Source organism: Doryrhamphus excisus, linkage group LG23 (assembly GCF_037039965.1).
Source record: "Doryrhamphus excisus strain RoL-2023G ecotype Guam linkage group LG23, RoL_Dexc_Guam_v1.1, whole genome shotgun sequence".
Taxonomy (NCBI): Eukaryota; Metazoa; Chordata; class Actinopteri; order Syngnathiformes; family Syngnathidae; genus Doryrhamphus; species Doryrhamphus excisus.
Window position 1 is genome coordinate 4,204,991 of NC_136379.1, and position 15,972 is coordinate 4,220,962.

Sequence of the window (15,972 nt, forward strand, 5' to 3'; positions counted from 1 at the left end):
ACAATGCTAAAATAATGTTCTACTTATAACTACTTACCGTATTTTCTGGACTATAAGTCGCTCAGGAATATAACTCGCACAAGGCCAAAAATGCATAATTAGGTCGAAAAAAACATACATAAGTCGCATTTTTTGCAGGTAATTTATTTTACAAACTACTTGATCAAAACAGACATTACTTCCTCTTGGAAGGCTAGTGCTAACATGAATAAAAGAATAGAGAACAGGCTAAATAGGTGTAAGATATGCTAACACAATGGTTATTTAGCTATACAAAAAATAAGCAAGAACAGAAAAGGTGTCCAGTGTTTATGGAACATAAACACTTTTTTCATTTATAAGTCGCTCTGGAGTATAAGTGGCAGAAACAGCCAACCTATGCGACTTATAGTCCGGAAAATACAGTATATCTACTTAGTATATATACTTCTTTATTATGACTGTTAAACTTTCCCCATTATTGGTTGTTCAACATTTGATTTATTTTTGACAATTTTTGCTGTTTTTTAGATTTTATTTTGTTTCCTCAGTGATGCGATGAGGCAGACGGCCCCTGAGCCACACTTTGGAAACCCCTAGTTTTGTCTTCATCAGGGTATGAGATCAACCAGTAGCTCGCTTGCTGACACGTACTTTTGAGGAATGGGCCTCGTGCTTATGCAAAGTTTAGCACACCTTTCAGAAATGTTATCTATTCAATCTATGTCAAGACACTAAAACAATGTTGTTAGCATTTAGCATGTAGCCTCAATGGTTTCCAGTGATGTTTGGTGGATTCAAAACATACACATTGTACGTACTTATAACTAATGCACACATACGTAGCTTGGAGTTTAATTTGAATAAAAGTACAAAAATAACATTTTTAAATATTCTTCACCAGGGCTGCAGAGTGGTTAGCGTGCAGACCTCATAGCTAGGAGACCAGGGTTCAATTCCACCCTCGTCCATCTCTGTGTGGAGTTTGCATGTTGCATGCGTGGGTTTTCTCCGGTTTCCTCCCACATTCCAAAAACATGCTAGGTTAATTGGCGACTCCAAATTGTCCATAGGTATGAATGTGAGTGTGAATGGTTGTTTGTCTATATGTGCCCTGTGATTGGCTGGCCACCAGTCCAGGGTGTACCCCGCCTCTCGCACGAAGACAGCTGGGATAGGCTCCAGCACCCCTCCCCCCCGTGACCCTCGTGAGGAAAAGAAAATGAATGAATGAATGAATGTCCTTCACCAACTTTAGCTCAGTCTGCTGACGAAAACGTAGACTTTCATATTTGTACACTCGGACTTGACCGTAAATTAAACTATTTCTGGTTTAAGCTTGGGTAAATGTTTATGAAATGTCAAATTAAAATAAAACTTGCCTATTTTGGATCTCAAAGCAATACGGTTTTGTTGAACAGGTGGAGCCACCCCGCTAGTTACATAATAACCTTCCAAAAGTTGAAGTTGTCTTTGCGGCGGCGCGGCCTTCCATGTGTTTATGTGTAGGCAAACGTTGCATGTTTGCCAGCGATGTATAAATACATGGCATGGGGTTTTAAAGTGGCTTTGCGGTGCCCTGTATTTAGAGGTTAGATCCTCTCTCACCCCATTCATGTGGTCCACTCTCGCTCCGTTGCGCTCTTCAGAGTCCCCCATCGTTCCTTTAAGAGTCATAGCTCCAACCTGCGGCACATCACAGCCTCTAAATTCATGTAGTACGACATCTAAATCCTAGCGAGGTCGCGGCAACTCATGCACATGTCTTCCCGTGCAGCCTGCTTTCCAGTGGGTATATCTGGGAGTTGGGCGCGTTGGGAAAATTACTTCCTTAAGGTAACTGGTTAACAAAGAGCAGTCTTGTCTTCACAAAAGGACGTCTATACGAGGAGACGAGGACAGACTTGATTCACTGCTTACTTATTTATCCGCTTTTTACATTTACACTCCTAAGACCAGTTGAAAATGCACATTTTGCACTGTTGGATCTTAACACGGGCTGCACGATGCATGAGTGGTTAGCACACAGGTCTCACAGCTAGGAGACCCGAATTCGATTAATTAATTGGTGAGTGTGAATGGTTGTTTGTCTATATGTGCCCTGTGATTGGCAGGCCACCAGTCCAGGGTATACCCCGCCTCTCGCCCAAAGACAGCTGGGATAGGCTCCAGCACCCCTGCGACCGTCGTGAGGATAAGCGGTAGAAAATGATTGAATGAATGAATGAATACATTTCATCCCATTCCCATTATTTTATTTTATTTTATTTTATTTTATTTTATTTTATTTTATTTTATTTTATTTTATTTTATTTATTTTTTTTATTTTATTTTATTTTATTTTATTTTATTTTATTGGATTCGATTGGATTCGATTGGATTCGATTGGATTCAATTTTATTCGATTAGATTCAACTCAGTATTCAGTATTCAAACGGCATTCAAATCCGCTCCCGAATGTGGCGCAAATTTTGAAACTTCTGATTGGTTTTCATTTCCCATTCATTCATTTCATTTCCCCATAATGCCATTTGACACCCCTGCACAATTTTAAGCTCAGGTGGGATCTCCTTCTCATGCCAGTGATGTTGGAGCTGATTGTTATTGGACTTCTCGGCACCAGCAACAAATACATTTGGAGGTCACCGATGATGAAGTATATAAGTATACTATAAATAGTATAGTATCAATCAATGATAAGTATCGTATCAACATTTTAAGGTTCAGGGTTATTGTTGCACATTTCTTATGACATAAACCAAAAAGCTTTGTTTTTACCTGTTCACACAATTAGCGAGCTAACACTTTTGGAAGTGTTTATCGTCATTGAAATATTAACTACAACCACAATATTAAATAGTGGCACAAAAGGGGACCAATGTTAGCAACACTAGCATAGTTATGTGAGCTAACATGCTAACATTACAGTCACATTTTAACAGGAACATCATGCTAGGTCAGGCTATTCGCTAGCAAACTTTTCATAGCTTGTCATAGCTTTCTTTTACGCCGTGTAGCAGTTCAAGTAACTTAGTAGTAAAACTTGAATGGAAAGCAAACCTTTTGATTGAATTGCTAACAATATTATGTAAAATATTGAACCTCCATTAGCTTTCACTGTGAGTTACGGGAAGAAAGTAATGAGAGCGGTAGGGAAGCATGTCGAGAGCGTTGGGGTCACTTGAGATGTCTTTTCCTCCTAATTAACTTAATGGGGAAAGACGAGGAGGCCGCCTTTAATCTCGCCTAATTGTCCATTTAGAGACGACCGCCGCAGTTTACCTGCTGGAATGCCTCGGTTCGTGTTACAGGAAGTGGGTGCAATCTGTGTGGCCTGTGATTGGCCGGGGACACATGGAGCCTACGTGGCTATTGGGTCAGAGCACCCAGGGATGGTGGGGGGGAATGTGCACCCCTTGAACTTTACTTTCTGTCAGCCCCCCCCCCCTTTTATGTTTGCATGCAATCTCGTGTAAACACCACTAGAAGTGTTTTGTGCGATTGTCGACTCCTGTTTGTTTTTCACGCCGTGCTTGCGAGAAACAAATCATTGGTAAACACGCAAAGAGGCTCACGCAGAACACAAGAACAAAAGCATGGAATTGTACCAAATAACTCACCTCATAATGAAGCATATGTAAGTTTACCAAATACAGGTGTGCATCTGCACCACAGTTTGGAGGCCCAGGCGTGGAGCTACACTAATTACACCACTTGGACGGATTGAAGTGCTGAACGTAATTCGACTAAAATCATTCATTCATTCATTTTCTACCGCTTTTCCTCACGAGGGTCACAGCGGGTGCTGGAGCCTATCCCCGCTGTCTTCGAGCGAGAGGCGGGGTACACCCTGGACTGGTGGCCAGCCAATCACAGGGCACATATAGACAAACAACCATTCACACTCACATTCATACCTAATACCTTCATACCGGAGAAATCCCACGCATGCACAAGACGAACATGCAAACACCACACAGAGATAGCCGAGGGTGGGATTGAACTCGGGTCTCCTAGCTGTGAGGTCTGTGTGCTAACCACTAGACCACCGTGCAGCCCTCGACTAAAATCATCACTGAAAAAAAGTTGAGTTTTAAATTAAATTCCCATAATCCCCCATGATGTTGCAATGTGAGCAGTGAAAAAGCTAAAGAACAAACAAAACATGCACAGGTTAATTGTTTGATGGTTTTTTTTGCATTACGACAGTTGGAAGTGTAAAGTATGTCATGACTTTTGCGGCATGAACAATTGGCTAAATTCTGGATTGAACACTGGTGTCATGTTTGTTACTATTAAATATGTGGATGCCCAATTCTGCATTCAAGACCCTATAAAAGGTTGTAATTTTCTGTTTTTCTGCAGAAAACACCTCTCATGTACCCAAGTCAGGAATAATTCATTCATTCATTCATTCATTCATTTTCTACTGCTTTTCCTCACAAGGTCGCGTGGGTGCTGGAGCCTATCCCAGCTGTCTTCAGGCAAGAGGCGGGGTACACCCTGGACTGGTGGCCAGCCAATCACAGGGGGCAATAATTCAGTATAATAAAATAAAATGTACAACATCCATATACCGCTGTTACAAAAAGACATGTGTTGAGATTTCACACTTTAGTGGTCCTTGAATGCACCTTACTAACTGGGAGACACAATAGTGAAATTTACATTTCTATAACAATCCGACCTCCAAACTTGCAGCAAGGTGAACACAAGTTCCCTCCGATCCACCCACTCAAACCTCCTCCACATACCCAGAACAAACCTCAGGACCGTGGGTGATAGTAGTACCTTCTGTGCTGCTGCCCCACGCCTGTGGAATGCCCCGATACTTTGAGGGCACCACAATCCACTGACTTTTTTAAAAAAGGTCTAAAGACATTTCTTTTAGTAAAACTTTTGGCTCCCGCTCTTCAGTTTATCTTTTAAACATGTTTTAGTTCCTCTTTCCCAAAATGACTTTTCTTGGTAACCTGTAGCCCTTTGAGATTTCTCTATAAAAAGAGCATTGCAAATAAATAATTAGTAGTAGTAGTGGTAGTGGGCTGCATGGCGAAGGAGTGGTTAGCGTGCAGGCCACACAGCTAGGAGACCGGAGTTCAATCCCACCCTCGGCCATCTCTGTGTGGAGTTTGCATGTTCTCCCGTGCATGCGTGGGTTTTCTCCGGGTACTCCGGTTTCCTCCCACATTCCAAAAACATGCTAGGTTAATTAGCGACTCCAAATTGTCCATAGGTATGAATGTGAGTGTGAATGGTGCCCTGTGATTGGCTGGCGAACCCGAAGACGGCTGGGATAGGCTCCAGCACCACATGACATGAGGATAAGCGTTTAGAAAATAAATGAATGAATGAATGAATGAGTGAATGAATGAATTAGTAGTAGTAGTAGTATTAATGATGGGCTGCACGGCGGAGTAGTGGTTAGCGTGCAGACCTCACAGCTAGGAGACCCTAGTTCAATTCCACCCTTGGCCATCTGAGTTTGTCTGTTCGTGCATTTGTGGGTTTTCTCCAGGTATTCCGGTTTCCTCCCACATTCCAAAAACATGCTAGGTTAATTGGCGACTCCAAATTGTCCATACGTATGAATGTGAGTGTGAATGGTTGTTTGTCTACATGTGCCCTGTGATTGGCTACCCACCAGTCCCAGTTCACGGCTGGGATAGGCTACAGCACCCCCGCCACGTGAGGATAAGCGGTAGAAAATGAATGAATGAATTATTATTATTATTATTAGTAGTAGTAGTAGTAGTAGTAGTAGTAGTAGTAGTATTAATGATTATTATTGATGCCATCCGGATGCCCACGGACACCTTCCTGGTGAGGTGTTTTGGGGATGCCCACCCGAGAAAAGTGAGGTAGGTGTGAGGTGGATTCCAATTAATCTTTTGTATTGGTCATTATTATTATTATTTTTCATTAGTGGTGAACACACAACTCCACAGACATATAGCATGAAGCATGTAGCATGAATTTAGCATTTAGCTTCTGTGATTCGGGAACAATGGCGATTGAAGAGAGAGGTTTCTGAAGCTGAATCTATTTAAATAATAATAAACACTTTTATTGCAAATGCTGATCAAAAATCAGAGTAAAAGGAGTTAGGAGGAGTAAAAACATACATTTTCATGGCTGTATTGATTACTCCACTGAGATCAGACTTATAGGCAATATTCTATTTTTTTAATTTTGTTAGTGGTTTACCACAGGCCAACGTTTTGTCCTCTGCTTCACTTTATGCCCTGCCTGTGTTCACTTTGCATTCATATCATGCATCTGCTACATTTTCACACAGTATTTAGGGCCAGTATTTAGGGCTATACATCCAGGTTTCCTCCTGTAAGACCTGTCCAAGGTTTGTGTCCACACATTAGCGCATATTCATTGTGAGCGCTTTGCGAGGTGTTCCTAATAATGCGCCGCCGTGCAGAGAAAGAAGCCCAGAGGCCCAAACTTGGTATGTGTCGGTTGTCAATATGTCTTTTTCTTTTTCGATGAAGACGTGTGACTAAAGCAAGCCAGCTTGTCTCCTCTGACCGCCCCCCCCCCAAAAAAAAGTTTGCACGCAGCAACACAGCCTCCTAGCCTGGCACTATAGATTGCCTAAGGTTGTGGGGGGGGGGGGGGGGGGGGGGTTGAGGGGCTTGGTGGCTGTGGTTCTTTTTTTTTTTTTTTCTTTTTAATGTCAAAGAATTTTTATGTTTGCTGTGAAATAGCACAGAGGCTGCATGTGGTTGTGATTTAAGCGTACAAATATAGGTGAGTGGGATGGGTGGGGGGGGGTAAACGAGGGACTTTAGTGGAGGAAGAGAACTTTTATTTTTATTGATAAAAAGTTTTTTAAAAAAACTATACATGTTCCCAGTTTACAAAGCAACTGGGTGTACTCATTTTGTCAAGACTACGTTTTTGTCTGTACGTTTTTGTACTTCCGAAGCACAAAAAATACACCACATGGATACACCCACTCTTAATAATCCCCATTAATTGGACTGACTTGAAATTTCTCACGCAGCTCTACAAAACATCCACTGTAACTTTAAGCTGTTTAGCTTAAAATTGACTAAATTTGGTATGTACATATTTGGTATGAGGGTCGCTGGGGGGTGCTGGAGCCTATCCCAGCTGTCTTCAGACAAGAGGCGGGGTACACCCTGGACTGGTGGCCAGCCAATCACAGGGCACATATAGACAAACAACCATTCACACTCACCAATTAATTAATCCCGGAGTACCCGGAGAAAACCCACGCATGCACAGGGGAGAACATGCAAACTCCACACAGAGATGGCAGAGGGTGGAATTGAACTCGGGTCTCCTAGCTGTGAGGCCCAGCATGCTAACCACTCGGACAATAACATGTGTGAAATTTGAGCAAGATTGGTTGAAAAACAGACCGTCATCAAGTCAAACATCTTTGCAGCTACACGGGGGCGGGACTTAGAGACTAATTATCCATAGCGCATGACCACTTGTCTAATTATTATAAAACTTTGAGGCTATAAGTATTACAAGTATGCTAGCATGTCTTCATAGCATTTTGACTCTCATTCATAGTCATGTGGAAAAAATGATTATTATTTTTCTTTGCGCATGTGTAACTATTAGTGTTTGTGTGTGTATTTTAGGCCGTTCATTGATGTACATGTCTCGGGATGTGCGATGCTGTGTACAAGCACTGTGCACATAATTTGTGTCTCCCCTCGCGTCCTGTGCATATTTGCTTATATGTTTACATATGTCAGGCTATCATTTAAACACGTATCCTAATGTACATACTTCACATGTCCTGCTTTGGTGTGTGTGTGTGTGTATGTGTGTGTGTGTGTGTGTGTGTGTGTGCCAGAGAGACACATGTAATTGACAGAGAGGCAAACTTGATACGAGGCCAAAAACGCGCTCACGTAGTGTTTGTTTAATCACAATTTAGGTTTACACGAGACGGCTAATCAAAAGCAGACGCTGCTGCCTGGAAACCTCGAGGAAGAGGAGGAGGAGGTGAGGGAAGAAAGCAGAGGAGGAGGAAGAGGAGGATGAAAACGGGGATGAAGGAGAGAGAGCATAATGGATCACTTTAGTTTAATTGAAGCTTTTGTGAGCAGTTGATTTTTGGACATATTTTTCCATCTTGTTAAGCTTTTCTTAATATTTTACTAACAGTTTATTTATGTATTTATTTATTTATTTATTTATAACCCATTATCAGGATGGGGTGGGTTATTATTGCATTATTTTCCAGCTACAATAACAGTGTAACAGGAAATTATTAAACAAAATAAGTCAAAATAATAAAATTGAGTAAAATTAAATAAAGAAAGAACATTGAAAAGCTAAAATATTCTATTCACTAGCATTAGCATGTAGTGTTTTTTTTTGTAAATTTGAATTTATGATGAATTAAATATTTTTAAAAACGTATGCTCTCAGAAAAAAAAATTTGGTTATTGCCCTAATAAAATTTATTTGTGTCCATTATTTCATTTGATTTTGCTAATAGTGGTTATAATAATTCACTACAATACGGTCTTTGTTACGGCCTTGTTACGAATATCTACTGAAGGCCTCTTGTGATTAACCAGGAATACGTCCTTCCACTTGATAAAGTATGTGTTTAGGCATGTGAGTCTGCCCTTCACTGTCTCTGTTCCTCACCCTTCATCTCTCATATGTAGTTTCCTATATTAACTAACATTTCAGCATGAAGAGTCTCTCTAGACGCCATCAGTCCAGGTTGTATTGAGTTTTAGTCAATTGTACCCGTCATTATTCTGAATTGTTTCTCATCAATTTTGAAGCAAACAGCATATTTCCCTTAATGGTAATGGTAATGGTTTTATTTCATTTGAACATGCATCAGATTACAATTGAATGCATCCCATAATCAGTTCACAGTTCCACATGTCCAAAAGGAGTAGGAAGAAGCAAAGCTTATTAAATCCTAGCCCTCCATCTGGTACTTTTACAATCAGTAACTGTTACATTTGTTCACTTCCTGCTTTCCATAATACAGTTTAAGGTTTTTTTTTGTTTTTTTTTTGTTTTTTTTAAATAATGCACCTCGTACCGAAGTAGGAGGTGATATGAGCATCCAATGCCATAATGGGTACCATAGTAAGTGTCAATATAGTGATATGTATAGCACATCATGACTGGTTCAAGACTCTTCATCCTTGTATTTAGCAAACATCAACTGCTTGTATTGTTTCTTGAATTGGCTCATCGTTGTGCATTGTTTGAGGGTCTTACTCAATCCATTCCATAGTTTGATTCCACATACTGAAATGCTATGGCTAGCATAACGTAGTCCTAGCATAGAAGTGTTTCAAATGTACTTCTTCCCTGAGATCATATTTCTCCTCTCTTGTAGAGAAGTATTGGATGACATTTTTAGCTAATTGCTTATTTTTAGCCTTATGCATTATTTTGTTTTGTATTGTTTGAAGATGAACTATATTAGCAAGTTGAAGTATTTGTGATTTTAGAAATAAGGAGTTAGTATGTTCTCTGTAGGCGGCATTATGAATTATCCTTACTGGCCTTTTTTGCAGTATATTTAGGCGAGTGAAGATTGTTTTTATAGTTATTAGCCCATATTTCCACACAATAAGTAAGATATGGTAGAATGTTAGCTCACTGCTTGTGTAAATGGGTAAAAACAAAGCTTTTTGGTGTATGTCATAAGAAATGTGCAACAATAACAATGAACCTTAAAATATTGATACTATATATTGATACTATACTTATGCACAGGGAGAACATGCAAATCGAACTCGGGTCTCCTAGCTGTGATGCATGCGTGACAACCACCAATGTACTTCTTCCCTGAGATCATATTTCTCCTCTCTTGTAGAAAAGTATTAGATTACATTTTTAGCTTATTTTAGCCTTATGCATTATTTTAGCTGTTTGAAGATGAACTATATCAGCAAGTTGAAGTATTTGTGATTTTAGAAAACAACATGTCGTCTGTCATATGGGTTGGTGAAAGGGTGTTTATGGACCTCCTGGTTTTAACAGGAAATGTTGGTCAACTGTTACAGTCCATGACTCATAATGCCTCTAAATTATTACTAGTCTGTTTTCTTATTTTAAAAAAATGGTTCGATTAAAACGCTAAATGGTCACTGTCTGCAGCAATCTGGATAATTTTATTTTCAAACATCACTAGTGATTATTTAAAGGTATGTCTGAATGGTTTTTATGTGGTGGGACATGTTGCCAAGAGGAGTCATGTAATGATGACATCGGAGGCTCTGTCAGACTTTATGCTCCTTTCTTGGAAACCATGTGCAGGTTTCCTCCGAGCTGCGTCTGCACGGGCGTCCAGTGAGTATAAATCGTCTCTTTAAGCCCGTGTGGCTGCAAAAGTACAAGCTGAGACCTCTTGTGTGTTTGTACCAGTATTCCAAGCCTGGTTTTCGGTCTTTATTGACTGATATATTGCGTGGATTGCATGTTGTTGAATTAATTCCACTTCAGTTAGTGGGGATTGTGTTAGATCCTTTTTGGCGTGAAGTGACATTTAAACTTAGTATGTGGCCCAGCTCCTGAGGGCAATGTTTGAGATGTAATTTGGGACATCGGATCATCATTACGCATGTAAACTACACTGTTGGTACTGGCCAGTGTCAAACTCTCACCACTGACGTGCCATTGACCTTTGCGTATTCGGGTTTGGGTACAAACATAGCTGTCAAATTGTTGACACATGATTTATGCTGTATAAATCAAGTACGTTTCTGACAAATGAGCCCGATCTGTCCTTGTTATTCTTCTACCATAATCTGCAGAGTTACACAAACACTGGAGGTTCCAAACAAACACAAATCAACCTTGTCATGATTTCTCTGTTTCCACATCCATCTTTAAAACCCACACAAAAATAAAGCTTCATGTCTAGAAACGTTTAATGTAATGAATTGAAACATTAGACTTTTCTTAATGCCTCCAACACCGGAAGCTATTTGAATCAGGTGATAAGCATGAGGAGGACTTATTTTGGAAACAGCACGCACACGCATTGCGGTTCGGTTACTACTGTTTACATCGGTAGCGGAAAGTTTTGGTACGCATCGTTACATGTAACGTTTGTACTCTTAGATATGTTGAGTATCGCGGACAGAGCATTTATTTTACCACAATACGCCACCTTTGACATACAAGTTTTTGTTTTTATGCGCTACACAAATGCCCTCACCGCACTGAACACAACGATGGCGTGACGAGACTGACATGACGAGACTTTGTCATCCTCCCGTGTCCCAGCATGCCAACCAAGCAGACAACAAGGTAACATGAGCTTCATTGCTGGAGGAAAAGAATGATGGCCACTTGGTAACATAGCATAGTCTCATAGTGAAGGAGGCCTCACATACATGCAGGGTGACTCATCTTCTGTGTGGTTATAAAAGGGAAGATTCTTGAGGAGCGTGTAGGTGCTTCAGATGCTCATACCGTGCATTTTTTCATGAGTCTTCATTAAAACATCCAGGAACGTATCCGACTCGCTGCCTTACTGCCCGTGTGTGTGTCTACTCCGTGCAAATGTTGGGTGAAATGACTGCACACAGTCAAACCCGCAGACTCCAGTCCACCATCCATCTATATCACCAGCGCCATTTTTGGCTGAACCCACCCCCCCCTGCCGAGCACCCAGTGGGGCGTCAGATCCTTCACCATCCATCACCCCTTCATTCAAAGATGACCTCCCCCGGTCCTCATCATTAATCATCAGCACACTGTATCCTATAAAGGGACCGTAGTAACGTTTCAGCGTCTATCTCAGCAGGATCCAAGACCGGGCGAAAACTTTTATCTGGCCTGATAGCTGCCGCAGTATTTTCCCTTCCAGCTTGTCCTTCCCCACCGTTTTCCAAACCTCAGACCACAGCGCTTCAACAGGAGGATTGAGAGGTAATTCCTATCACACTGCCATCATTTAACTTCCAGCCGAGGGTGGAGGGAAAGGTTAGAAACCCGAAAACCAGAAATCCACCAACTGAAACTCTTTGTTTCCTTCCATCCAAAGCTCCCGCTGTGTCTTTGCCTTTGCTTCCAGATCTTCCACAAATCTTAGCTTTTCTTCCACGGAGGATTTACTTGTGGAATTTTCAACCCATTAACATCTTTTTGACAGGAGTTAACTTCAATTTAGTCTTTGGTGTTGCAGTTTTGCTATGAAAAGCCAAAATTGGAGATGCTGGACATTGGCTTTATTATTGATAACTTATATACCAATAACGTCCAGCGTTTCATAAAGCTCCTCCCTCAAACTAAAGACAGGTTACATTTCATGTCACGAATGAATACATGATACTTCTTTTACTGTGATGTATTTCACAAATAAACGCTGTGAGATGATGATGAAACGTTAGGAAAAATAAATAAACACATGTATGATTAGTGCTGATTTCCGATATCAGGCGATACTCATAGTTGGAATATTGGTATAGTATTAAAATTTGAAAAGTTGCATCGGGGAACACCTGAGAAAAAGAAAAAAAAACTGACACCAATTTGCTGATACTATCAGTCGGTCGAAATGATCAGACATGACTAGTCATGACGTACCGTATTTTCCGGACTATAAATCGCACTTGAACCAGTCATGATGTGCTATACATATCACTATATTGACACTTACTATGGTACCCATTATGGCATTGGATGGTCATAAGAACGAGGTGCATTATTAAAAAAAAAAAAACGTAAACTATATTATGGAAAGCAGGAAGTGAACAAATGTAAGTTACTGATTGTAAAAGTACCAGATGGAGGGGTAGGATTTAATAAGCTTTGCTTCTTCCTACTCCTTTTGGACATGTGGAACTGTGAACTGATTATGTGATGCATTCAATTGTATTCTGATGCATGTTCAAATGAAATTAAACCATTACCACTTTTTTCATAGGTTGGCTGTTCCTGCGACTAATAAATGAAAAAAACTGTTTATGTTACATAAACACTAGACATGTTTATTTTTTGTGTAGCTGAATAAGCATTGTGTTAGCATATCTTACACCTATTCGGCCTGTTCTCTATTCTTTTATTAATGTTAGAACTTGCCTTGGTCAAGTAGTTTATAAAATAAATTACCTGCAAAAAATGTGACTTATACTCCAATGCGACTTATGTATGTTTTTTTTTTTTTTTTTTGGCCTTGTGCGACCTATAGTCCAGAAAATACGGTAATTAGCATTGAATGCAAAAATAGCATATATGGCCTTGGTTGAAATCTCATACAATCTCAACTCTACCAACTGTGTTTTTTGTACATTAAATATCCACAGCAGACAAACTGTTAAAAATCGATATTCAACCCCATGAATGTTATGTGGATTCTTTTTCCGCAAAAATATCTATAATGGAAATGTCGGAGAATCACATGGACAAACAACGATGAATCAATCCCACGGTTTCACCCCAGGTTTTATGACCTGTATTCTTTCCGCAGCAGCATCGTGCGCTCACAGCGCCCCCACCTCCCCGCCACCACGGGATAAAGATAATGTCTACAATCACCGTCAAGTAAATATTCAATTTTTCTATACTTCTTTCATCAATTTTGTTTATATTTCACTTGACACAATTCATGGAGGGAATACTCCATGGTGACGTTCAACACGGGTGTGTTGACTTCATGCATCCACTATACATGTTTGATGTGGGGGTCATTATTAGTCTGTTTATTTAGTGCAAATTGGCAGGCCTGCACTAAGTCATCTGCTACTTTCCTAATTTCCAAGAGATCATAAAAGACTATTTCAATGTACTCATTGTGCACATTCATGCTTTGCCCGAAAAAAAAAACACGAGCTGGATAAAAGGCACGGTAAAATGGGAGCAAAAGATGGGAAAAGTGGAAAGAAAGAAAATAAAGGGCAGTAGAAGCAGTCCAGACACTGTAATTTAGTTTGTGCTGATGGCAAAGCCGGGATATAAAGAACATGAAATTTATAATGTTAAGTTTGGAAGCCTGCTCTCCCTTTTCCACTCTCTTGCCGAGCTCTGTTCGAGTCCTACTGGGATCCATATTTGACCAGTGACAAATGGAGGCCTTTCCAGTTCAATTAGGGGTTTTAAGGGAACGGCAAGCCAGGCAGCCGAGGAAATAAGACTGTCACTCACCAAGAACAAGACGGCCGAAATGTAAACACAGCGAGCGCACGTGAAAGTGCGCGAGAGAGAGACGATTGGACTGCTGTGCGATTTGGAAGCCGCAATTGACGTAAATGACAGTTCTTTTTTTCCCGCCGTAACGGTCAGGTTTGCCGCCTGCAGCAGTACATCACACCTCACCGCAAATATACGACGCGCGACGTTGGTGAGGCCAGAGTTTTGGTCTTTCTGGGGCCTTTCCCGCTAACGCCAGGGATCCGTTGGATGAAGCGCTGAGACGGATATAAATCAGTGCATGAAAGCAACTTCCATGTATTTGAATTTACAGCTCTGCTTTAGAAACAGGTTTTTAGAATAAAAGTTGTCAAAAGGAGACTTACCGTGTTTTGTTTGGGTTGAAGTCGATAATATAATAGGACACCTTTGAGTCTGCATATTTGGAACTAGAAAACGGCAGTTATCAATCAAAAGCAACATGCTAGGAAATTGGAAAATAATCCCTGAAAGGCTGGGGATGAAATTTGTGAGCATGTGGGGCGGGGTACAGGGTGGCCGATATGGACCTTACCATGGATCACAGTATTTGGGGGATCACAATATGAATATGTGATTAAATTCATCATAAGTCTTGTATAAAAATATATATATAACTTTTCCAAAAAAATTTAATGCCTGTGTTTGTCATTAAGGAAGAGGTTGTTTTTTTTAAACTTTTTTAACTTTTTTTTTTACTTTTAAATGTATTTTATTTTAACAACTATCTGTTTTTTGTATTGTTGGACTGTTATTGTATGCATTTTCTTTTCTATTTTACCCATTTCATTCTACTCTTGTTATTTTTTATTTTTTTTTAATTTTCCTCCTTGTTTGTTTTTCATTTGACCACTTTTAAAAACATTTTAAAAATGGACGAGACAAAATATATATATATATATATATATATATATATATATATATATATATATATATATATATATATATATATTTATATATATTTATATATATATTTATTCCCTTAATAATGCAGGTCTGTGCTTCTAAAATAATGTATTTTTTTCCTCATATGAAAAGTTTATCCCCCCCAAAAAAGTTTCTTGTTAAAAAACATGTTTTGCCTCTTAAATTTATGGCTGTTGTTTTCCATTTTTGCTGTTTGTTTTTTTTCTTTAATTTAAACTACTTAAACTTTCTTCTTGTAACTGTGCATCTTTTAATATTACGAGTTTCCTTATTTTTATTCCCATAATATGATAACTTTTTCCATATACTAATTTTGTTAGGTGTTATTATATTATGACTTTTAAAAATCATATTTTTGCCTTTACTATTTCAACTTTATGCTACTAAAATTATGGAACTCATAATATTTTTTTATTGTTGGACTGTTATTGTACACATTTTCTTTTCTATTTTACCCATTTCATTCTACTCTTATTTAATTTAATGTTTTTAATTTAAACATTTATCTGCTTCCTCCATGTTTGTTTTTCATTTGACTACTTTTTAAACATTTTAAAAATATTTTTGTCCTTTAATAATGCAGGTCTGTGCTTCTAAAATGATGTCTTTTTTTCCTCATATGACAAGTTTATTCCCGCACAACCAAATAATTTTTGTTGTTGTTTTGCCTCTTAAATTTACAGCTGTTTTTTTCAATTTTTGCTGTTTTTTTCTTTAATTTAAACTACTTAAACTTTCTTCTTGTAACTGTGCATCTTTTAATATTACGAGTTTCCATATTTTTATTCCCATAATATGATAACTTTTTCCATATACTAATTTTGTTATTATATTATGACTTTTAAAAATCATATTTATGCCTTGACTATTTCATGGAACTTTCCCTCATAATATTACAGCGTTAATTCTCAT

General features: G+C 39.2%; 1 protein-coding gene across 2 annotated transcripts in view; it reads right to left on the minus strand.

The window, feature by feature from the left end:
• slit3 (slit homolog 3 (Drosophila)) overlaps nucleotides 1-15,972 on the minus strand; it is a 264,962-nt gene that overhangs the window by 222,306 nt on the left and 26,684 nt on the right. The window lies entirely within an intron of this gene.